We start from the raw sequence: 23,343 nt of genomic DNA, 5'->3' as shown, positions 1-23,343 counted from the left end.
GGTTATTTATAGTTTTTTCTTACCAAACACAAAACTGCAGTAGGTTATCTCTGTGTATGCATCTTTCAACAGCTGTGCAATTGCTTTCTCTAGATAAATTCTAGAAATTGTTGCTAGACTAAAGTATAAATACATTTTACATTTTTATGTATGTTGTTACGCTGTGTCCCAGAAAGGTTTTAACAACACAAACCCAACAAACCATAGTCGTTGGGCCCACATAGTGGGCCCCACATTCATCAACACCATTATGTCTTAACTTTATAATCGCTGCCAATTTGATTTCTACTTTCATATTAGGGATATTAACAACAAACATTCTCAAAATGTTTCTCAATTACTCACATCTTTGAAATCTTGTTTATGGTGATTTTTACTATGTAAGTTTTAATTATTACATTATAAAACTTAGCAACTTTTCAACAGTTTGAGTTTCAGGACACATACGAAAAAGATTCCATCAACCCAAACTTTTTTTTTTTTTATGTTTTATTTATTTCTAGGAGAGAGAGAGACAGCATGAGCAGGGGAGGGTCAGAGAGAGAGGGAGTCACAAACTGAAACAGGCTCCAGGCTCTGAGCTGGCAGTCAGCACAGAGCCCAACGCGGGGCTCGAACCCACGAACCGCGAGATCATGACCTAAGCGAAAGCCGGACGCTTAACCGACTAAGCCACCCAGGCGCCCCCAAACTTTTTAAAATCATCAATATTTTCTGCTGATATCATTATTCTTTTTTAATTAATTTTTTAATGTTTATTTATTTTTGGAGAGAAGGAGAGAGACAGAAAGAACACAAGCAGGGGAAGAGCAGAGAGACGGGGAGACACAGAATCTGAATCAGGTTCCAGGCTCTGAGTGATCGGCCTAGAGCCCAACATGAGGCTCTGACTCATGGACTGGGAGACCATGACCTGAGACAAAGTCAGATGCTTAAACTGACTGAGCCACCCATGTACCCCCTGGTATCATCATTCTTAACCTTTCTGTCATCAGAAATCCCTTTGAGAATCTGATAAAAACAAAACCACCCACAAAAAAAAATGCCCTTAAATATAAACATTTTGCAGACAATTTCACACAGTTCAAGAACTCATTAACTAAATGTGTGACTTGCTCCAATCACATTTTCCGTATCTGTTGTTATGCTTTTCTAAAAACAAATGATTAAATATTTCTCTATCAGGGGCTATTTGTTCAAGACAGGATGCAGAATACCTACTATATCCACAGGTTAAGCAGCCTCCTTTATTATAGCTCTCTTCCTCAAGGACTCCATCCCCATCTGGTTCCTGTTTCCCATGCACATTACAGGAATAATTTCTGAGTAAACACAAAGAGAAGTTCCCTCGAGTGTTTGCCCATTGGCATTTCTGGCTGGGCCCACATATGTGAAGAGTTAGTCAAGAATGGCAAAGGGATTCCTTTACCCTTCTCTACCCTCTGAGCTCTTCTCAGAAAGCCTGAAGCTTATTCTAAAATTTTAAATTTTTTATTCAAGTTCTTACTTGCTCATCACTCATCTTTTGGCCACTTTCAATTTTTATCATTCTGTAGGACACAGCTTAAAACAAAACTCCACTCAGTTAAGAGAAATTTTTAAAAAATGTAAAAAACATGAAGGCCATAAACTATCAGTGTTGAGAGAAGCTAACAGAAGGGGAGCAGGTACTAAAACAGTATACAGCTTCGTAAGTATCAAGCAAGGAAAATATATATAAGGATTTCTCATTATCAAATACAAATAATAAGTACATTATCTAAATGTAAGCTGTCATGTAACAGCTAAGCTGTGTAACCCAATGAAAGTCAAGACCGAGGTACTCTAACAATGAGTGTTTCTGGAACATTCTCACAAAATTTGGAGGACGGTAGAAATCTAGGTTACAAGCCAAGCTCTAGTACAAATGAGCTACTTACTGGCCTTGGGTAAATCATCTCCCTTCTCTGGGTTAAAAATCCTCAGATTACACATCAAAAGCCTGCTTGGCCCTAAGGCAGCTCAGCACTTCTGTAGCTGTCAGTACCTAGAACCCCCCTAAGACATTTAAGTTATTTGTTAAATGTCTATCCTCTCACTTTGATGGTAAACTCCAGGTCTTCATTCACCTCAGATCTGCTTCTCCTTACACAACGCCTGCCAGGGAGGGGGGGAGGCATGAAGAAATAATTGAATCAATAAACCCACAATCAAAAAAATGAGGTGGTAAACCAGAAGACCTCTAAGGCATGCTTGGATGTTAATGTACTAAGGGCATTTCTTTCTCTTGAATTTTATAAATGCTTGGGTTTAATTAGGCTAATACATTTTTGGATCACCTAATTTGAATCAAGTCTTATGTTTTTGTCTACAGGGGGAAAAAGGGTGGCCAAGGAGACATGAGAATTAGATTCTGTCCCTCCCCTTCAAAGAAATGGGTCTGGCTAGAAAAAAAATTTCATACAACAACTCAGATGAAGGAACAGAACTTTTTAATGAATATAATGACTTCACCAGAGTGATGGAGAACCAGTAACAGAGTAAGTGGTCTGAGTAACAGGAGTCGGGGGGACTCCCAATTATGAGAGTGCACTATCCAGGGAGGCATGCTGACTCCTCTACAGCCACACACCAAGTGAGACCTGACCAAAAAGTATCTAGGCCTCTTTCCTTTCCTGGTAGTGAAAGGAAAAAGAATCCTCTTAAGTCAAACATGGGGCTCATGTTTCTGAGATTGCAAGGTTACAAGAGAGGAAAAGGTAAGATTTCGCTCAACAGATAAAAATCAGATATGGCTGAGGGGCACCTGGGTAGCTCAGCTGGCTAAGCGTCCAACTCTTAACCTCGGCTCAGGTCTCGATCTCGGGTTAATTAGGCTCTGCTATGGGAGTGAAGCCTACTTTAAATATATAAACAAGCAAACAAAAAATCACGTATGGCTCAATCAGTCCTACTACAAACTGCTTTGGAGGCATGGAGAATTTGGACCTGTTTAGAAAATAAATGCTACTACAGAGAGAACCAAGCAAGTAGTTATTGAATAGAAACACAAGAATGGAAGTAAGTGAAGGTAAAGGGAATGAGCAGAAACAACTATTAATGCACTGAAATCCCCCATTCTGAGCTTCTTTCAGGTGCTTCTCATAGTGAAGGCAGTAATATAATGTCAAGGGAAGTAGATGGCATGGTCCATGCTTATGGACAATTAGGCCTCACTGCCTAATTGTGGAGACAAATAATTGAAGAAAAAATTCCAGCAAGAAACAAAGTCTCCCAGTCACAAAAACATGGGCTCAAACTATAATATCCAATGAAGCAAATCTAGGTAAACAAAAAGGCCTGGAGCAGATCTGTGCAATGGGGCTTTCCCTTAGCACTTTCCTTTTTGAACCTCGCACTTCTCAAAAGCATTCTTCCCCCATGCTTTCCACCCTGAGGAAGAGGGCTGGTAGGCCCAAGAGAATAGCCACAACACTTAGCAGCCTGATGTATACCCAGGCAAGAGGAAGAGAGGGGAGCCCCAGACAGAGAAGATGTGGCAGGGAGCACACATCTGACTGCAGCAGTGATTCCAAGGGCAGAGCAGGATGTGACTTGCACAAGAGCAAGATGCAAGCCCTTTTCCCTTCCTCAGGGGCAAACCCTCAGAGGGGCAGTCAGTTCTTTCTAGACAGAGCCCTATCCCATCAGCCCTTCTTCCTAAATCCTGAGGGACAACGGGATAGGTTCTGGGAGCAGCAGAAAGTTCTGATTAGCCGACATGGCAAAAAATTGAAAGGTTTATTTAAAACTGAAGGTAGAGTAGGAAAGCTGACCTAACGTAAGTCAACAAAAGTCATGTATCTAAGCTAATAAATCTCTCTCTTTCCAGGGCGCCTGGTGACTTAGTCGGTTAAGCATCCAATGTCAGCTCAGGTCATGATCTCACGGTTCATGGGTTTGAGCCCCGCGTCGGGCTCTGTGCTGAAAGCTGGCTCAGAGCCTGGAGCCTTTTTCAGATTCTGTGTCAACCTCTCTCTCTGACCCTCCCCTGCTCACACTGTCTCTCTCTCAGAAATAATTTTAAAATACATTAAAAAAATTTTTTTAATAAAAAAAATCTCTTTTCCCATTTGTTTTTCTTATCCTACTGCCATAGTTTAAAAAAAAAAAAATCCAACTTGCTCAAAGGTTTTATTTCTTGCTTCCTCCAACTATACTATTTCTGTGAGGAAGAGCACATGGCTGAGACCCTGATGTTTCCAGCCCTTCGGAAGGATTACCAAGCAACTAAGCGCAAAGCAGTTTCACATTTATTGTCCCCACTCTCCCTTTCTTCTTCCCTTAAACACACTCAAATATGGGCACTCCCTCCATCAGCACCTATGGAATGAAATGTCAAGGGGCTCCTGCTGCCTGCCTAAAATCTGTCTTCATTCAAAGAAGTTACACTGGATAATCTTTCTGATTATGAGAAAAAAAATGTTTCTTCACTCTTCTCCAAAAGAGGGATCTCCAAAGAATGAAACACAACTTTTCATACCACAAACATTTTTGTGCCTTTTTATATCTTTCCCTCAAAAGCCTGAGATAAAGAGACAAAACCACTGGTAAGGGTCCATTTAGCAATATACATGAATAACCAAAGAATGCAAAAGAATCTAAGCAGCTATACTCCTGTCTCTTTCCAAAAAAATTCATTAAGAGATGAAATTAATTCAATGAGAACCATACATCTATATGACAGTATAGCCCGTTTTAATAACTTAAAAAATATACTAGAAAAGCAATACAAGCATCTCAGTTATTCTTGAGTAGAAAAAAAATTTTAAGCCTTATTTTGTGCATGCAACAATAAGAAAAATGGTAAAAACAGAAGAAAAAAAGAAGGGGCAGGAGGAGTTAGATCTTATGAAACCAAAATTTATAGACATAACATATGGCTTAAATTATTTGACCAAAGGTAGAAAACTGTAATTTAAGTAGAATGAACAAAAGAACCTCGGATATGCTCTCAGCTCTATATCCAGAGAGGGGCAGAGCTGCCAGTAGAGCATCACCATCGTTTGAGAACACGGGCAGGCTTATTCATGCTAACATGATAGAATTGAGAATCAATACGGGGCAGAGTCTGCTTAAATGAACTCCAAGAGTTTGTCCAAGCAATCCTGTTAACTTCATGTTGCATTTTATTAAATGATGTTTGGAATAAAAAGCCTGTTGGTCGGGCCTTAGAAAACTTTGTTTCAAGAATATGTATACCTTACCTTACAATGACAGCTGAAGGATAGCATTTGGCTCTATGATAAATCTTACTACATATGAGAAGAACCAAATGTAAAGAAAAGGAGTCTCTTATCAAGGTTATTTAGAGGAACCTTGAAGTTGCTGTTCATTTCTGATGCGGGCAGATACACTGAAACACCATGAATGTCCACAAACATAACTTTCACAATCACAGGGGGAGGAAGGAGAATATAGCTTTAGACTTGCTGAGAGGGCCTCTAGCAAAGAAAGATGCAGTTAGAGAAGGTATGGAAGTGGTAGGTAGAGGATGGCTACCTAACTGTGATGCACACCAGCTGCTATGATGTCCAATAATCTAATCAAGTGGCACCTGGGTGGCTCAGTTGGTTAAGTGCCCAACTCTTGATTTCAGTTCGGATCATGATCTCATGGTTAGTGAGTTCCAGCCCCACACTGCACAGCCCTTAGAATTCTCTTTCTTCTCTCTCTGCCCCTCCCTAGCTCATGCACATGCACACATGCACTCTCTCTCTCAAAAGAAACAAAAAAATAACTTAATCAGCAAGCACATATGATGAGCCTACATGCAGAACTCTGTGCTAAACAGGCAGAAAAGAGGATGCAGGTGGGAAAGCACAAGTATCATGCTCATGATCATTCTATAAGGTGGTATTATGAATCCCAACCTAAAAGAAAGAAAACGGAGGTGGACATAAATATTTTGCCCTAAGTCACATTTCTAAAAGCTAATAGAGGCAGGATGGAAATGCAGATCTGGGTACTAGGCTAAGGGTCTATCGAAACTGCCAAATCACTGGTCACTGAAGAGAAAAAAAAGGACATTCTATGCAGACAGGAGAAAATGGGACCAAGGCCCCATCTGAGTTAGAAGTTTATGTGTATAAAAAATAGAAAGTCAAAGTTGGGAGTCAGACTGTGGATGCCTTTATGACTAGTTAAGAAGCAACTTGCACTGCAGCCAGTTGGTGGAACCACGGATAAGAGGAGAATGTAAGAAAGGTGTCAAAAAGCCTAAAGAATCTGAATAAGGCATTAGGGAAAGGCATTTGGAAAAATACCAGAAAAGAACAAAGATTTAAAATCAAGCACTGCAGTAACCTAGGATTTTGGTCTCTCAAAGTAAAAACATTATTTTCTAAGTTGGGGGGTCCCTAAATAATGTCCTACTCCTTAACACTTTACTGATGCCAATAATTAAAAATCCAGAAGTGATCCAATACATCTTCTTTCTCCAAAAAAAAGGGATAGCTTTTGATAGCTAACAGAAGCATGTGCCTGTCCTCTTCCTTGCCCATAGAAGCCTCCTCTAGGGGTATGCTGATAAAGAATGGGTCACATTTGAGGACATCATTTCAGCCACAGCTTCACTTCTTGGAAAGGTGAAGGCAAAGATGGAATGAGGGGCTCAGGAGGGAAAGGATGGCAATGAAACCACCACTTCCTGTGGCTCACAAGGACAGGCCAGTTCACCAAGGCTAGAGGTTTCAGCCCTGCCCTCAGGTATCTGCACTCACAGTCCCTATCCCTGTGCACATTGAACACTCACAGAGAGGGGGCCTGGAGCAGGACAAAACCTCAGGACTCAGGATCCTGGCTCTTGGCCTTCTTTCAGAATCTCTTTATACCCTAGAGAGAGCAGATGTCTTTACTATTGCTACAGAATCTTCATGGAGGGGCTACATATTAATTCCTGATTCTATGAGAATATAATTTAGTCTTATTTTTGTAAAATAAAATTACATATGCACAAATTTGAGTTACTTTATCTTTAGCTTATACTGTAAGATTAGTACCTCTTTAACATTAAAATTCAAGATTTTAATCTGGCAATATGTGGTTATCTAATATAAATGCTCCTGTTCAAGAAAAAAATATGGGTATTATTAAACCTCAGTGGATACAATTCTATATTTTCCCCTTTTCCTTTCCACTAAAAAAAAATTCAATAGAGAGGATGGAGAGGGATCTTCACAGAGTCAGAAGAAGAGAAATTGCAGCAAATGATTCATCTTTGCTCTTTTTATCTCAGTAGTCAGCAGCGGGCTGAGAAACCTTATCCGGATCACCCTTTAATAACAGACTGCATTCGTTCTTCAATCAGCAGTTGCAGAAGCCCTACTGAACTCCTCTTTTGCTACTTTCAATGAAAGTTGCATCTAAGGAAACACTGATTGTCTATATGTGGCACCACTGTGCTCCAGTTACTTGATAAGTATGAGAGCTTAAATCAACTCCATGAACCAATGGTCTGTTTGTGTTGCCACAGATCACACCTCTCACAGTTGTGTAGGTTCATGGAGCCAGGACCTTTGTTATTAACCTGACACAGAATTATCAGGAAGGACAGAGCCTTCCACAATATGAGAATGCATTACCTTGTAAAGTCACAATCATTGGTTCAAATGAAACTAACTCTCCAAGATCAGGGCTAAATGTACAAAAAACACTGTAACAAAAACTTTAAGTCTACTTTGTAAGGCAGTAATCCCCAAAATGACAACACCTATATAGAATTTATTTTTAGAGTCATAAACTAAGTTATTTTCCTTTATCAGAACTGGAATTTTACACACCCAGCTGTTGAACAACATTTGTCAAAAATGTCAAAACGTCTTTCAACATTTAGACAGCCCCCTAGCCATTATTCCTGTGGGATACATAGGTGGCTGAGTAAATCACATTTGGCAGATGCAAAAGATAAGACATCCATATGGAAAATACAACTCTTCATTTTCCAAACATCTAATCCAGCAATTTCCCTACCATTCTGCCCTGGGATGCAGCCAATCTTCCCAAAAGAATGGATTCAGGCTTTTTCACAATTGCTATTGAACATTGAGGCTTCACAAATAATCTTCCAATATTTTATTTTATACAGAACCCACAAATAACTGTTTATATACATTCTAAGAGTTAAGATTCAGGATCTTAATGCTAGAGAGAGCTCATGTTCTATCAGTCTACATCATCATTGCTCCCTTCTAGAGAAACTGTCAGGACTGCAGTCATTACTGAAGCAAGTAGCCCAGGCCACAGCTGTTTGGACCAAGAGAGGGCATCAGGACCCCAAAGATTTCTGGTATAAGAACTTTGACCAGTAGGGATGATAGTTACTACAGAACTTTTTTTCTTGGTCCATATGCTGATCACCAGTTAGGTTGTGGGGACAAAAAAGGAAAAGCAGGAACAGGAATACATGAGAAAACAAGTCAAAATGGAAATGCTGTGCTATGTTAATGGTCAAGAAGTAGAATATGGACTGACCAACCACTGGTAGTACCAATACATCCTAGAGTTGCAACAGATTGGGACCAATCTTCCTGGTCATGAGTTAGGTCCTGTCTCTGTGAGGTCTGACCAGACTATACCTCCTTCTCAACCTGAAAGGCCCCTGGAATTCTTCCCAACTTGCTACATCATCTGACACTGTTTTATTTTCTCACACATCTTTAACCCTTGAATTGGTTAGGTAGCTTCAATGAGTTTCTGTTCTCTGATCAAAGACATTTATATGGGCCCCACAGCAAAATGACTTTAAGTGTTCCTTACATCTTTATTAACTATATATAACACAATCTCGGATCTCCTGATAGCCTAAATATAACCTCAGAAATTAAAGGCTACTTTGACAATTATTTGCAATCAGAGAAAGAAAGGAAACAGCTAGCAAAGCCTATCTCCCTTGGATTGTCTTAAAATTGCCATTGTTGCATTTTTTTCTGTTGCCACGCATAGACCACAATTTACTTTCAAATAGATGAAGATTTAGCCACAGTGGGTCAAGAATGAAAACCCAACATCCTATGGGAGCTTCAGTAGTCTATTTACTGTGGCACTGACAGATTCCCCCCTGTGACTTCTGAGTTGATTTTAAAGCTCAGGGGTCAATCTCTATATTGGCAAAATCTGATTCTTCTGATCCCTATAAAATAAAATTGGTTCCCAAAGCCATTCCAGCACTGGGAAAAGGTCAGGTTATATCAAAAATTAATGAGCAAGCCCCCACAAAGCTCCTATACCTTCTTGCCCAATTAATTACTCCTCCCTCCCCAAGAAAGACACCAGTCATCCCTCTAGCAGCCGTTTTTTCTCAATCACAGGTATTTGGAAATGGGGGATGATGGGGGAACATGTTGGTTGACCTGATGATTGGTTAGAGTAATATGAAAACCTAGTGACCTGGGATGCTAAACACCCTATAATGGACATAGACAGAAAAGTTCCATACAATGATGAATCATTCTATCAAAACACTAATATAGCCCTTCTTGAGAAACACTGAGCCCTCTCCAACATTTGGGGCCCACAAAAAGCAGAATAGAAAGGCAAAATGAAGACCGGAGAGCAGTAAGAGAATGAGCAATGCACCCCATCAGAGGTGAAGCAGCCTGGTAAAGGGTGTCCAAAGACCAATCTCAGCCCTTGCTAACCTCCTTCCCTTCACCTCCAACAATAATATATTATTCACGGCACAAAGACTTCTTACTCCCCATTCCCTCTACCATGTGGAACAATCTTGGGCTCAGATTTCAATTACATCTTTTTAAAAATTGTGTCTTTATTTCCACATCTTTTCATTTGTTCTAATTATGATAGTTTCTGAGCAACTAATATTGGTAATAGTAATGTCAACTGAAAGTTCTTCCACATTGCTAAAGGGCTTAATTACTAAATTTGTGCTATAATAGGTCTGTTGGAAAATTTGCTTTAGAGACTAATTCTTTTTTTTTTTTTACTTTTTTTAAAATTATTTCTAGGAGAGAGAGAGAGAGAGAGAGAGAGACAGCGTGAGCAGGGGAGGGTCAGAGAGAGAGGGAGTCACAGACTCTGAAACAGGCTCCAGGCTCTGAGCTGGCAGTCAGCACAGAGCCCGACGCAGGGCTCGAACCCATGAACCGCGAGATCATGACCTAAGTGAAAGTCGGACGCTTACCCGACTAAGCCACCCAGGCGCCCCTAGAGACTAATTCTTCAGGGCATAACTCCTCAGAGGTTAGGCTTATGAACCAAAACCACCTTCTGAAACACTTTGAGACACACGAGGGCTTGGCAAAAGGAAAGGTGAAAATTCTCTTGCTACCTCTCCCAGGCTCTTTGTTAAGTTCTAGGTGGTATCCAAAGAGACAGCCTGCACAAACAAGCTTCACCACAAAGAGTCAGGCTGTGGAGACACCAAATGGAAAGACACAGCTCAGAAACCTCAGATTAAAGGGCAAATATTTTAGAAGCAGCATACTTGATTATGTCAAAGAGACGGCATGGCACTTTCTGTAACACAGAGATACCACAGCACGGTAGAAGTTCAGCAAGACACACAGACTGAAAAGCTCCCCAGGATGGATAAAGTCCAAAATATAATCCTGTTTTAAATGAGGTGAGCATGCTATCACTAAAAATAAAGGTTTCCAACAAATAAGGTCCTTATAGACGAAAGCACTATGCCCCATAGAAATTCCTGGGGCCATGGACATGCTCTGAATCTGCACTGCCCAGTATGGTATCCACTAACTACAGGTGGCTATGGGAGCACTTGAAATGTGGCTGAAGTGAATCAAGGACTGAATTTCTAATTTAATTTTAATTCATTTAAATAAAAATAGATAAATGTGGCTAGCTGCCACTGTATAGAACAATACAGGAAAAGGCTTAGACCATGATTTGGGAAAGTGATCTAAGAGGTTATTACAAAAAAATCTTACACATCTTCTGACCACCTGAAAAATATTTTCTCAGTGCCCTCCCTGCCACAGAGGGACAATTCAGAAGATGTCACATCAGAAACATCAAAAAAGAGGAGTGCTTTTCAAATTTCAGGTTCCATCAGAATCACCTGGAGGATCTTAATTTGTTGTAAATTTTGTGGATGTGTCTCACAATTATAGGGCCAGAAACACAGCAATACAGAAGTCAAACTTGCCAGGACACTCTACATCTAATTCCTGCATTGGCCCTGTCTTAGAGTCAAAATGAGGCTTTCTATTAGAATAATGTAACTGCTTCAGGTTTAGGTCAGGCTGACTGCCTCTTTCACCATTCCAACACAGTTCTAGAAAAGTACCAAGAGAACACATGTTTTATTAAAACTTTTTAATACTCAAAGGGCATATGTTGAAGATAAACCCTTTCCATATTCCCAAAGAAACAGAAATAAAATAACATTTCTACAAATATTCTGTAGTCTTTTTTGTATTACCTGCAAAATCTGTTCTAGGATCAGTGGTCATTTGGGAGGATATATTTCTTTTGAGTGTCGTTACTTCTTTATGTTGTTCGGTCTACTTATACATGAGTTACTTTAACATGAAGAGACAACGCCATGAAAAAACAATTCCTTAGATGTGGTGTGTGTGTTTGTGTGTGTACACATATACATACATACACACACACACACACACACACACACACACCAGCATATTACACAGCCATAAAAAAAGAATTAAACCTTGGAGTGCCTAGGTGGCTCAGTCAAGCATTCAACTCTTGATTTCAACTCAGGTCATGATCTCGTGGTTTAGGAGATGGAGTTCCACGTCAAGCTCCACGCTGATAGTGCAGAACCTGCTTGGGATTTTCTCTCTCCCTCTTCCTCCCTCAAAATAAATACACTTAAAAAAAAACTCTTTCCATTCATGACAACACGGATAGCCCTAGTGGGTATTATGCCTAGCTAAATAAGTCAAACTGAGAAAGACAAATACCCTATGATTTCACTCAAATGTGGAATCTGCAAAACAAAAAAAGAATAAACAAAGCAGAATCAGACCTGTAAATACAGAGAACTGATGGTTGCCAGAGGGGAGGGAGGTGGGGAGATGGGCAAATGTGGGTGAAAGGGAGAGGGAGATACAGGCTCCCAGTTATAGAATAAATAAATCACAGGAATTAAAGGCACAGCATAGGGAATACAGTCAGTGATATAGTAATAGCACTGTATGGTGACAGATGGTAGCTACATTTGTGGTAAGCATGGCAGAACATATAGAGAAGTTGAATCAATATTGTACACCTGAAAGTAATAGAACATTGTGTCATCTATACTTAACCTCTTTTGAGAGAGAGAGAGAGAGAGAACGAAGGTGTGCACACAAGCAGGGGAGAGGGAGAGAGAGAATTTTAAGCAGGTTTCACACCCAGCGCTGAGCCCAATGCGGGCCTTAATCCCACAATTGAGCCAAAATCAAGAGTCAGAGGCTTAACGGACTGAGCCACACAGGCATCCCAATCTTTTTTTTTTTTTAATTTCCTTGACTGTTCTGAGATTGCCTTCTTTTTGCCTCCTCCACTCCCCTCTTTCTTAACGTTCCAAAAGAAAGCCTTCATTCAGAATACATTGCTGCAATGAATAGGACATGAAGCCTTAAAATCAGAATCCAGTACTGTTCATCATTTCCCCCACCAACAATCCTTCACCCTTCTTCAAAGTCCCAATATTCTTCAGTTAATACTTTCACAAAGTTTAAGAGTGATCCTTTAAGGGTTCTAGAAATTTGGGGAATAGGAATCATTTCTCAACATTTACAGAGCCCCCAAGTAGTCACACAATACTATGTACATCACTTTCTTAGGCTACTGAGTTATTAATGCTGTGTCTCTTTTATGGGTAGGGAAACTGTAGCAAAATGCAGCTAAGTGACTAAAATATCGTCCCAGAACAACTCTTGCTCTGCAAGAGTCAATCCCTTCAGTAGTATTTCTTCAGCAGTGGTTCTTGCTGATGGCAGGTTCCTGCCCCCCACCCTAAGAGGACATATGACAATGGTTGGAGACATTTTTGACCATAGAGAGTGCTACTGGAATCTAGTGGGTAGAGGCCAAGGATCCTACCAAACATGCTACAGTGCACAGGCCAGCCCCTCCCCTACTCCACCTCAAAGAATTGCCTGGCTTAGAAGGTCAACAGTGCAAAGGATGAGAACCCCTGCTTCTCTGACAATTCTAGCATTGCTTTCTTTGCCCCCCTAATCAATAAAGAATGGCTCCTTCTACAATTTGATCCTTGTACAGGATTTATACAGAAACATGCCAGTCAAGTGCTATTTCTCACATTCTACATACACTTTCCAATTACTTTAAAAATACAAGATCTTTGGGAGCCACAGAGTAAAGAGGAAAGTTAGCAAAGTGTGGCTTCTTGCTTTTAAGGAAAAATCCTAGCAAAGACCAGGTCCTTGAGCTAGCAATCTCCAGACCCTGAGCTATGGGGTGTACCTCTGGCTGCACACCTGGACTTTTCTGCTGCTAACGTGCTTTGAAGCTGCCTTTTCTCTATTTGCTTATCTGTAAGCACATGCATTACTCCAAAACAGTAATGATGTATGCTTATGGGAATCTCCAGAGATCTACAGCCCCTAATTGTCTATTTTGTTCAGTAAATTGTACTCATTACTAAGTCACATGAGACAATGAAGGCCATCAGCCTTTCTGGTTGCCCTTTGTATGAGCCTGGGTAATGGGACATTATCTTGCCAAAGACTCCACAATATTGAACTGAAATGCTTAAAATAACCCTCCATCCAGTTTTTCAGCTGAGTATTACCCTCATGTCTTTCTTTCCTACCATCCTCCATCCTCAGCTCTGCTTAGATCTGTACTATGATTTTTCTCTTCAAGGAGTCTGGTTTTAGTTTAAGCTCTTGAAGCTGGGAAATTCAGAAAGGTTATGATGTCCTTTCAACTTCTCCTTCCTGGACCTCCACTTATACTCTGAGAAGGGCATACCAAACAGTCTCTCTCTCCCTCTGGTCTCAAAAATCTTCAGCACAAATGAAAATCCAAAGCCAGCTTTGATTATAATGCTCCCAATGCCCACATCCATTATATTTGGGACTGCAAATAGAGAGGAGAGAATGGACAGGTGGCTTCCAGTGACAATGGATAAAATAACATGGAACAGGTAGAACTACATGTTTGCTAGTGCTGTGATCCACCAAAGGGGGACTCATCAAGTCTCTAGTAAGCTGTTTCCTTCCTGGGGAAAAAGATTAATGAAGGAAAAGTTAATAAGCACAGAGAGCCATGGAAGAGGGAGATGCTGGGAGAGAGGATTGTATGCAGAACTAACATTAGGACACGACTACAAGACAAAGGCCATCAAGCCTGGTTCTCTTTTCTACAATATCTATGAAGAAGGTCAACCAGCTCCTCCCACATAAATCACATCCATACCAACTCCCTGAAAATTCCTTTAGTGAGATATTTCCATGCACAACTTCCATCCCATCACCCTACTGAATTTTCTCTTCATAATTGTTGATTTCCATGGTGTAAGTTGAATCAATAAAGGTTTGGGGAAACTTTCACAGAGCACCTCATTGTATGGACTCTAAGAGACTAGTGAGACAAGAGCCTCTATGACAGTAAAATCAGGAAAATGGCAGAGAATGCCTCTGACTTACCCTGGAGTAGAGGGTGTGAGAGCCTTCAAACACACTTACATCCTCATAACCCATCAGCTCTGCTGCTCTTCATCACTCACTCACTTCTGCATGTTGGACCACCACTAATCGATCACCAACTGCCAAAGAAAAAAGTAAAAGAATGAATTAGGCAAAAAGTTCCACAACTTCAAGTCCAGAGCCACTGCTCAAATAAATCTGTGAGTAGCCCAAGTGCTTAACATATAGACACAAACACATATAATGACTCAAGCTCAATAAAAGTTTACTTCTGGCTCCCATAAACATACTGAACAGGTGAACAGGTCAGTCAGTGGAGTGGCCCTCCCTCATGCAGTGATCCAGGCACTGGGGCTAATGAACATCCTGCCACCTTTTTTAAAACTAAATTCCCAAGCTTACCCTAAGAATCCTCTTCATTCCAGTCACAGGCATGGAAAACAGCACAGAAGCTCACATGGGCATTCTCCTTATGTTTTTCCCCAGAAGTGGATTTCAACTATCTTGCACTTCCAGTCACATTGTAGTGGCTAGAATCAGTAACACAGCCACACCTAAGACATTGAGCTGCTGGGCAGCTAATAGTTACTATCCATCATACAGGGCTGGCTCCAGCCCAACCAAGAGGACAGTGTTACGTCTGGTGTACAGAGTTCTGGGTGAGACACTAGTACAATAACCTTGACTTACTAACTTAACAACTGAGTCTTGGTTCCCTTTTTATTTTAATCTGTAAAATAACTCTTTACTCACAGGGTCAATGTGAGTGAAACTCAAAATGAGACAAAGCAGCACTTCTCAGACTTTAATGTGCATACATAGCACCTGACCATCTTGATGAAATGCAGATTCCAATTCAGTAGTTCCCGAGTGAAGCCTGAGAATCTGCATTTCCCACGAACTTCCAGATGATACCAGTGCTGCTGTTCTGACTACACTTTAAGTAAAAAGAAGATTAAAAAAAAGAGAATATTTTTGCAAGCCAGAAAGTAATTTGCAGATATCAAGAATTATCTTGGCACTAACTTGATAATTCCAGCTAGCTAGCACTTTTAGGATAGGTTTGGTCTAAGTACCATATAAAATTTCAGTCACAGGATTTTGGAAATGAAAAGAATTTAAGTAGTCAGTGTTCTCTCTTACTTTCCAGATAAGGAAATAAACTCAAAGATGTCACAGTGTGCTGGAAAAAGAATGCAGAAATTTTTTATTTTTTTTTTTATTATCACATAAACTCAATTGATAACCTGAGGAACAAAGGGTAACTTTTATTCTTCTGCTAAAGCAATAACAGATACTATTCTAACCTATACCCAAAAAGGTACCAGAAGATAGCATTCACCAGCTTGGGTCACCATGGTACCAAATGTAGGCAAGGTGTCACAAAAAAGACATCAAGAGATTCAAGCATGTTCTTCAAAATGTAGTGATCTTCAAAGTTATGTTTCACATGTCCAAAACATGAACACAAATTAACTTCTATATACCCCCTGGCAAAAACAAAAATATTTTCAATATATATACAAACTGCGTCCCTACTATCTGGGAGACAATTAGCAAAAGAGAATCTGGGGTTGCAAATAGAAAAAAGAAAAAAAAGTAAGTAGCCAAGAAGCAGCAGTTTCTATGATAAATCCTAAAGATGAAGGAACCTCAAGATTTTTTTTTATCCCTGACACGTATGTTATTTTTTGCACCTCTGAGATCATGGGTAGTCCTACGAGCTTAGAGTAAAAAAAAGTGAAACGTATGATGTCAGAAGCGAAAAATAGGAGTCAAAAACCCCCAACTTACAAGTCAGAAAAGCACTGACTATCTAGAAATNTGCAAGTCATTTTCAATGAAGCAACATGAATATGAAAGTGTCTTGGTGAAATCACGAGGGAGTACTTACTGGGCAAGCAATGATAAATGGAAATCAATACTTGCACATCCATTATTAATTTAAAATGAATAAAATACTATTAGCATCTTCATTTAGTGAGCANACCATTGTGTCTTTAGCTCCTCAAATATTCTCTCATCCTGACAATTTTCCACAACCTATTCTAGACTCTAGAATTTTTACACTATTTTTGTCCTATGGATTCCACTCTCCACACACCCCACCCCCCGCCTTAGCAGTCTATTGAAGCCTAAGAAACTCTTTCTCAGAATGTGTTAACTGTATAAAATATGTAAGATTACAGAAGAAGCCCATCATATGGAAATACTTTTTCCACAAAGCACTCAGAGTTCCACAAACCTACTATAGAAATATCTCACGGGGAGTGACTCTCCTAGGATGATGAAAGTTTTTTCTTATAGGAAACAGTATGCAAAAAAGGTTTAAAAACCCAAAGATGAACATAAAGAATATTGCTCAGGATCAGTCAGTGAAGAAAAAAAAACAGCTGCAAAGAAAAGCCTGACCTTGAATTTCTACCCCAACTCAACATTATTCATGCTGTGGCTTTAAAATGCCACATTAAGGAATTACTCAGAGAATTTTCTTGGCTCCATCCCTGTAGACATAGCATATTTTGAGTCCTGATGGCAAGTGGAGAAAGGCAGCACTGAAGAAGGGAAGATGGAAATGAGTCTGAGCTTGGGTCCTAGTTCTCTACCACTAACTAGTTCTATCACTCAGTTCTAATTTGAAACTCTCTTCTTACTAAATGAGAAAGTTGAGTTAAACCACCTTTAGGGTTTCTTCCCACTCTGAATTATTAGGATTCTAAGACAATGCACAATCATTTCTCTGGGAAGAAGTTATTAGTGATATTTCTTTTTGCCCTAGGCTCACAGTATGAAATTACCTTCTAGAAGAGAATTTTTCAGAGGCTTCAGAAATACCTTACGAGAGTCACCGTGCCACAGAATTTAAGACTGGAAGAGATTTTAATAGACACACACCACCTCAGCAATCCCACTGATCAGGTGAGAAAACAGAGACTCAGAAAGGCCAAGATTTATTTGAGGTCACATAATGAAGCCACGTTAAAGGACTGTTGTGACTACTGCCATCTAGCACTAGCAGGATTTTAGGATTCAGCGTTGGTAATTAAGACCAGCTCATCAGCTCTCCTGGTGACAGAAATAAACCTGAAATAAGCTGAGCCATAGGGAGGGAACTGCACAAGGAAGCAGGAGACTGGGCTAATGACACCCAGAGGCAGCATCCCATAGCTCAAGGAGGGTCAAAACAAAGACTCCCATATACATTATAACCTCGCTGTCAACAGCAGTCGCCTCCTTCAAATATGATGACTACAAATTCCATCTCAAAAAACAGTCAATAACAAAGAAAGCATAGCTATTTCAAAAGAGGGGACTGGATAAGTGAATCCTGGCTAGTAAGGTTAATAAAACCAAAATTCAAGATTTGGGATATTGTCATATTGAAAGAAGAGCACTAGCTAAGAAAACCTTAAAATACTTGTTACGAATTTCTAAGTTTTAGAAGAAACTGATTCAGAATAACTTTGACCTACCTTCTGTGGACAGCCCTGAAATATAGTAACAACTTAACTAATTTTACTAATACTCTCACCACGATCTTTAGAGCATGTAATTACTGGATGTTCATCAGGTTTAAAAGTCACATGTATATTTCCATAGTCCTGTCCACGTGTGTAGACTAGCATTATATGCAAAGAATTAGAAATGATGAAGTTGTTGGGAATTTTGATCGAATCAGAATTTCAACTTCATGTTCAATTAACTAAAATGTATGCCAAGAGCTCTTAAAACCTATGATACAATGTTTAATTGTCAGTTTACCTTCTGACCTTTCCCCTACACACAACTGGCAAAGCAACTGTACCCATTCCTCAATCCTCACAACACACATTATTCCTACCTAATGTAAACAGTTCTGGCTTTCAGAACTTTTTTTTTTTTAGATTCATTTTGACAGCTAACACAGCCTTTCACAATCTGGAGGCTACACACCACTGGTTTGCCAACTCGGTTTCATCTCCTCCAGGAATTCCAGAGACAGCAGTGCCATCTACTGGTAGGGAGGGCACAACTTATTTCTGGAAGCCTGTGGGTGACAGCAGCCAAGGACCTGAAAGAATGGCAGGCTACATTTGTGTCTTTGTGAGCCTTTCTTTTCCAGGGCATGTAAGAAACGTAACTGATGCCTATAACCTGAGAAACAGAACCACCACAGGAGTCTCCATCACGATGGGCAGGTTCCGTGGAAGCCACATAAAGCCCTGCCAGGCTAGCCAATAATGAGCTCTGCCTCGAAATGCCTCCTTGAGGCTCTAAGGCAAGCAGCGGAGCCTCACTGAATTAAACATTTCCTGGCTCTCCTCTTCCCCCAGTGCATCAGTATCAGATGATCTCACCCGTGCCCCCACCTGTGGCAATGTTACCCAGCTTTATCTTATAGCATACCTCTTAGGGAAGATGCTCAGACCCTTCTCAACGTGAAGGCTCTTATGTTTACACAATGTGACACAGATCCTGCTCAAGGGACACGATTGCTTAGGTATGCAGGTTGGCCTCTAATCTCTCTCATTTGTTCTCCATCCTCCCTGTTCCTGACCCAGAGGACAGAAATGACAGAAAGGAAATGATTTTGTGGTTGCTTGGAAAGCAACACTAGTGGGCTTTCACTGAATCAGAGAATAAAACATCGCCTTGCAGGTCACTGAGGTACACTGTTTCCCTCAAGATGAACTAAGCCAGCCAATCTTCCTCTTTTCCCTAGTAGAAGCCTATAAATGTTTCTCTACCTTTTTAAAACCCCTGCCTCTCCTCCAAAGGCTAAATATAAACATAGTGGGAGCTTTCTGTGATTTATATAAATGACATTTTTCTAAACATAAAAGCATACACCTTTCCAAACTATACCACCTACCCCACCTTCAGAATTCCTTCTCCCCAACACATGCCACCTAAAAAAAAAAATCAGACAAATTTAATTATTCCCACTAATTATACTTTCTGTTCCAATCAGGTGACAATCTATATTCACTTGACTATAGGGCCATTTGTTACATTCCCCCAAAGCTTTGCAGCAACCTCTTTTACTTCCATTCACCTCAATCATCAAAAAGTTGATTTGCTGCAGCTGATAAATGTTCTGATTCCCCTAACAAATTTAAGTGTTCCCTCAATTTGTTTTAACTTGCCAACTAAATTGATTTCTCATAGCAAGTGTAGGCATTTCACGGGCATGACGCGTCTTAGATGTTTGAAAAATCTCATTGCTTCCTAAAGAAACAAAACTTTGTATGGGGGAGGGTAAGAGTCATGAAAGGGCTTCAAAACAAGCAGGTCTCCAAGGAATCAGGGAGAGATTCTTATCCAACTCACACCAGAGTAAGTTCTCCATAGATTACAGTGAAACTCCAGCATAGGGTCAAAATCCTAATGACCAATGAGCCATTTACCAAGTAGACTACAAGATACATCCAACAAATTAGTGGAAAACTGAAGGCACTTTTAGTATTTCGTTATTATAAGACAGACCTTCCTATTGTAGGTCTGGGGAAATGGAGTAGGAAACCAGAGGTCTTGCACACAACCGCCCCCCCCCCCTTTAAAGTAAGACTTAAAAGGAGGAATCCCTCCATCCCCAACACACAAACCATTTTGGGCATCCAAATGGTCTTTAAACAGGCACTTTTCAAAGAATTAAGGAGGTCTGAATAGGTGTGATTTACACATGCCTATNATATAATCCCCCCCCCCCCTCCTCCAGACACACACACCCCAAATCCCCATCTTCCTGAAAGAGAATCTCACTGTGACGGTCTGGTCTGCAGTTCACTGCAGGCATTTGCCTCCTCGCAATTTACCAGTCATCAGTTTCACTGTATCTGTAATTCCTTAATGTAACCTCTTATTTAGACCTGCTCCTGCTCATGTAGACCAGCGCCCAACTGCTTTAAAAATTTTTGTCTCACCCCTTAACGAAAACCTAGGTTCCCTCGGCAGGCTGAAAGCGTTCAGTTTCGATGCAACTCTGGGGTGCGAGCTGGCGTGCAGGTCCGGAGAAGCCTTCGGCCGGCAACACTTGGGCTCGGTCCACCGGTCATGCCCCCCCACCCCCGCCCGCACAGCTGCGCTAGGAATTCGGCTTTGCTCGCAGCCGGATTAGTTCGTGTCCCGCCGCTCGGCTAAAGTGGCACATTTTTTTCCCCCTTTCCTTCCCACATGTGACAGTTCCCGCTGCATTAAAGCCATCTTCTCCCCGGGCCCCAGCCCAAGTCCGGCGTCCGTGATGCCCCCGCCCCACCAAGCTCACCCTTTACCTAGGGAGGGGGCCGATACCAGCATCCCTCCAGGCGGGAAACAAAGGCAGAGACGAAGCCGCCAGGTGGGCAACTCCCCTCGGGCGGACCCGTCACCATGGTGAGGGGGCTGGGAAGGTGCATTTACAGGGTAGGAAAAGGGAAACCGAGGCACCAACGGGGATGGCTGAGCCCGAGTCTGCGTCCTACCCGAAGCAGAGCTCCTGGGGAGGGCGGACCCCAGACTTCTCCCCTCCAACCCCACCGAGCCCTGCCTGCCCTGCCCACCTGGCTCGTCGGCACCAGCCGCGGAGGGGCAGAGGGCCGCCCCGCAGCTGCGATTACCTCTGGAGAAGCGCTACGGCTCCCTCCGACGGCTCCGGAGAAAGCCCCGCCGCTCGCGCACGCGCACTCGCGCTCTCGTGCCTTCGCGCCCCCGCGCGCGCCTCTCCGTCCCGGCTCGGGCCCGCCCGGGCCCTGGCCGTCAGAGTCCGCGAGAGCCAATCCAGTAACAGGGAAGGCCCAGCGCCGATCACGTGGCATGGCCAGCCAATCACCAAATTGCCCTCGGCAACACCCGCTCCGATGTCCCTGGGGGCTCGGTTGCTACCGTTCGGAGCCCGTGCGATGAGGGCACAAAAGGCGTAATCTGTTTCCCGGAGCTAGTTTTGCTAAGCGAATGAATTGAAACATCAGTTGATACTTGGAATTCTAAATAGGAATAGCAATCACCTGGGTATCTTGTTAAAAGGAGGATTCAGATCCGGTAAATTTGTGATGGAAAACTGATGCTGTGCCTTTCTGATCAGCTCCATATGGTGATGATGATGCTCCTGATCTGACGACCATGCTTTGAGTAGCAAGATCTTAAGGGCACCTGTGAGAAAATGGGTATAGCCCTTGTTCCGTGTTATAGTCCCATGTTCTGTAGTTCTAGAACAAGGTTATAGCTCCTGTTCCTTGTTCAATGAAAGTTTCACGACCTTTTCCTTCCACCAGCGTTGGAAAGCATTACAGGGACTGAGTAAACACGGGGTGTCCTGGTGACACTCATAATTTGGGCGCCGGCTAAAGGAAGGTGTGTTTAATTCCCACATCACTTACCCCTAGACTCTGAGGGCAGTGATCTGTGCCAACTGGATGGTTGGAATGTGGAAACTAGAAGTGGGGACTGAGTGCTCCTAGCAGAGAACACTAGGTCTACTTTCATTCTAAAGTATTCAGCATGTGTGTCTCAATGGCAAGGTGCTAAACCCTTAGAGAAGTGAAATAAGTAATTTTTGCTTTCTGGAAATTTACATTCTGTCATGGAACTATAAAGGCAAGCTCAGGAAGAAGCATTAGGAAAAACATTCAGGGAGCTGATGGTCTCGGCATCTTGGACAATTCAGGCATAAGCCAGAGAGGTTGTAAAATAACCTAGTTTAGGGATCTTCAAATGGCCCAAACATCCTTCTAACAGTAATACCAGAGTCTGGAAGTGAGGAAGTCCTGTGCCTCCACCATCTCTCAAAACTTTACCAGACCCTAAATGTGTTCAGTCTTGTCAGCTAGAACCTTTGTTGTTCAGCATAGTCAAGCTCACGTTACCCAAAAGAGTACCAAGGTGATTCAAAGGCCTAAGTGCTAAATTCTCCAAACCCTTCTTCCCCAAGGTCTTAGAGCAGAAGGTACAACATTGCTTTGAGCAGTTTTCTGTCATTATTCATCAAGATCAAACTGCCACTTAGAGAAAACTTCACCTTTGTCAATGTGTCTTGGGCTTACCAACCCCGGAAATAAAGCCCCCTTGGCAATCTTAGACATTACTCATCACAGTATGTGTATCAGAGATGGCTTGGCACAAAATCCAGAGTTTCAGGGACTACACTGAACCTAGAACAACAATGGTTCTAGCTATATCAAGAGTAAGGAAATTCTAATCAAAAAGAATATGTTTGAAATCTCTAAGTTTCTTTTGCTATCATTAAACCACTGGATCTCAAGCCTAGCTGCAGAGTAAAGCTTTTAAGGAAATAGGTTTTGGGGCCCTATACCTAGAGATTCTGATTGGAGTCAGGAGGGCAGCCTCAGCAACTGGAGGTTCTAAAAGATCTCCAGGCAGTTTGCATCCAGCCTTGCCTGAGAACACCTGCATAAGCTGCTAGGTTGGTAGACTTGTTCTTTAACAAGGGAAAACTAACTCTGCAACACAAATCACTAAGGACATAAAGACTCTGAGAAGAGAAAAGTTTCCACATAACTTATGAGAAAATTCTTTTTAAGGGCCAAAAATAATTCACAGGTAACAGATACACCCGTTCAGTAGAACAAATTGAAAAGCCATGTCCACAACTAAGTTTAATTCCAGTTGATTAAATATTTAAAGAAAAGAACCTATTACCTTTTAACCACATTAAACTACTCAAGTCTGTTGATATCTTGTTTTATGCTTTTCTTAACTAAAAGTGAATGTCTATTTGAGCAGTATTAAAGTTATTCTCTGAGGCTCT

General features: G+C 41.4%; 1 protein-coding gene across 2 annotated transcripts in view; it reads right to left on the bottom strand.

Annotated features, from left to right (window-relative positions):
• Positions 1–21,245, bottom strand: part of TMEM108 (transmembrane protein 108) — a 361,675-nt gene extending 340,430 nt beyond the window's left edge. For both annotated transcript variants that reach the window (XM_077752298.1, XM_077752299.1), the window contains exons 1-2: positions 21,140–21,245; positions 14,622–14,740 (exon numbers count right to left, since the gene is read on the bottom strand). The gene's annotated coding sequence lies outside the window, so the exon portion shown is untranslated. The remainder of the gene's footprint in view (positions 1–14,621; positions 14,741–21,139) is intronic.
• Positions 21,246–23,343: the final 2,098 nt, after the last annotated feature.

This window comes from Crocuta crocuta, unplaced genomic scaffold (genome assembly GCF_008692635.1).
Source record: "Crocuta crocuta isolate KB4526 unplaced genomic scaffold, BGI_CrCroc_1.0 scaffold580, whole genome shotgun sequence".
Taxonomy (NCBI): Eukaryota; Metazoa; Chordata; class Mammalia; order Carnivora; family Hyaenidae; genus Crocuta; species Crocuta crocuta.
Note: the sequence above shows the minus strand (reverse complement) of the source record. Positions and strands in the feature narration are given on the sequence as shown.